Raw genomic sequence first — 2,674 nt, forward strand, 5'->3', positions numbered from 1 at the left:
CACATGACAGAGTCATGTGGTCACCCCTGGCTATACAGGATTCTGGGGAGGTAAACATTTTTTAATCAGAGTCATTGAAGGAGGAAAAAAAGAAGAGAAGAATATGTACTAGGAAAGCAACAATTAGGGTCTGAATAGTGCAGATCATCAAAATATGCCTATAAGATAGGTCACCAAAATGCTTTGCAGATCAACTACCTTTAAAGCTAGGGTGTTATTATTATTATTACCTTAACTTTTACAGAAGTAGAAACTGAGGCAGAGATGCATTAAACACTTGGTCCAGCTCTATATAACAAAACTGAATCTGAGCCTCCATTATATGGAGCAGGTGTCTGGGTGACAAATGCAAGCCTGTGACACGGGAGTTAAGCAGACTAGAACAGTGAGGGGGGCGGCTAACAGAGTCCTTCCTGTAGTGGCTTGGGACCAGCAACTTCTCTTTGGCATCTGAATGTGGGAAACCACTCAAGTACTTTGTCTGAAATAAGGTGCCCAATGTCCTGGTCTGTTGGGGACTGAGGACATTCCCAGGTGTGAGAATTTCAGTGCTACAGCCTGGGGGGTGCTCAGGATGCAGGAATCATCCCAGTTAGGAGTAAAACACTAAGTTTTCTTTAGGAGCCTCCAGCCTGGTCCTTAACCATAATGAGGAGACTGGGACCGGGAAGAAAGATGACTTCACCAAATAAACATCTTTATGCACTATTGAAAAAGAAATCTCAACACACCTGGTAAAAAAAAGATGCTGGCCTCAAAGTCAAGGGGCTGATTGCTGTGTCTACTGGACTTGCAACTTATCCTAGGACCTTAGACAGTTCACCTTATCATCCTGGCCCTCATGAGAGGAAGGTGAACTTGGCACTTTCATTTAACTCTCAAATTTTAGAACCAGGTGGTACCTACCATCTTTTCACATGGGAGCATTCTAAGATAGGTAATTATCATATCTCCCCTACTTCCTATAGGGTGAATGCAAACCTATGGTGGCCATCAGGAAAGAAAAAATGAATTTAATCATAAAACTTTGGTTTAACTGATGATCTATTAAAAGTCACAGTGAGATTTCAGGGGATATGAATGAATATAGAAAACCAGAGGTGGCTGTTTCCCCTATGTGTTTGTTGAATCCTTTCCATATTCTACCAGAATGACACGGGCCCTTTCTTGAGTTCTAGCTAATTATGTGAATCAAGTATTTCAGGCTTAATCCACATAAACCATTTATATTGTATTTATAGCCTTGCTGTTTTCAAGAATATGCTATTATTTGAGCCTTCTGCTATGAGGTTGCATTAGGCTAAGACCTGTGGGACTACAAAAAGGAATGCCAGACAGCTTCTTGCCTCAAGTAATTTGTTTGGTAAAGGAACTAAGATTTATATACATTGCAAATAGAGAACATAGAAAATATATTTTAAAAAGGTATTTGATACAGAGAAAAAGCACACATGCTATGAGGGATGAACACACATTACCTATTTTTTTATTTTCAAATATTCTGCCCCTTTGTTCCTACCAGAATTTCCCAGGTGTAGCGTTTTTGGCACTCAAGCCACAATGTCATCACTTCCCCAATCCAGAAGTAGTACAAAATATTTCTGTCAAATTGGGTACTGATTTTTAGTACTGAAATACGGACTTGATTAAGAATAGAAGCGATCAGTATTGGCTAAAGTTATAGGAGTGTCTTCATGGAAGGAGTATGGCTCAGATTTAGAGCGTGAGACTTAGATGAAACTTGAGAAATCATGTAGCCAACCCTTCTTTGTACAGTCAGGGAGATGAATTGACACGGCCAGACATAATTCTTAGGAGTAACAGGGCCAAGGAAGAAGGTTAGGTTCCTGGCTCTCAGGCAAGGTTTCCACTCTGTGTAGCGGTGTCATTCTGGGATGGGCTGCCTTCATTCATTAGGATATGGTTGCTTGTGACTACTGTCCTCCTAATAGGGTGAGTGATGAGAACACAATTTTGTCATTGTTCATTGAATAATGATCAAGTGTAACAGTACATGTTAAGAGACAAAGTGCGAGCTATTTCAAGGGTCAGGAAGTAGGACTGAGCAGTGCTGAGAGTAGAAGACATAGTCGGACTGGGGACTGAGCAGTGACTGCAGACTCTGACACATGGAAAGCCTGGAATCCAGGATGGGGAGCTGGGACTGCTCACCTAGGCAAGGAAGGTAAGCAGGTTAGCATAAGGTGGAGTCAAATGGTCTGGGCTCAAATACTGCTTCTGACCTTGGTTTAAGACCTAGTTTGTTCATCCACGAAATGGGTTCAATAACTGTGTTCCTCCAAAGGAGAATGATTAGCATTACCTTTTTCTTGAACAAAGGATGAACATAACAATATTAGAGTCATGTCTAAAATGAAACTTCCCAACTGCTTGAAAATTTTTAAAGAGAAATTTGTCATAATCCTTAAAAAAATGGCATAAAATGTAAGGCTCCAAAGATGCTGTAAGTACCGCAGTGAGAACCAGCCTCCCTCCACATGAGTGAGACAGCTGAGTAGCATCACGTGGTTTGGAAAGAATGATACAAAATAAAGGTGCAGTGGTTGTGGTGGTAGTGAAAAGCTGGGACTTCGGTGTGCTCCTAGACAGTGCTGGCCTGTACATCATCACACAGAGGCCCTAGGAAGGACACACATCCATATACTGAGGTTTG

The sequence above is a fragment of the Castor canadensis genome, chromosome 2 (genome assembly GCF_047511655.1).
Source record: "Castor canadensis chromosome 2, mCasCan1.hap1v2, whole genome shotgun sequence".
Classification (NCBI taxonomy): domain Eukaryota; kingdom Metazoa; phylum Chordata; class Mammalia; order Rodentia; family Castoridae; genus Castor; species Castor canadensis.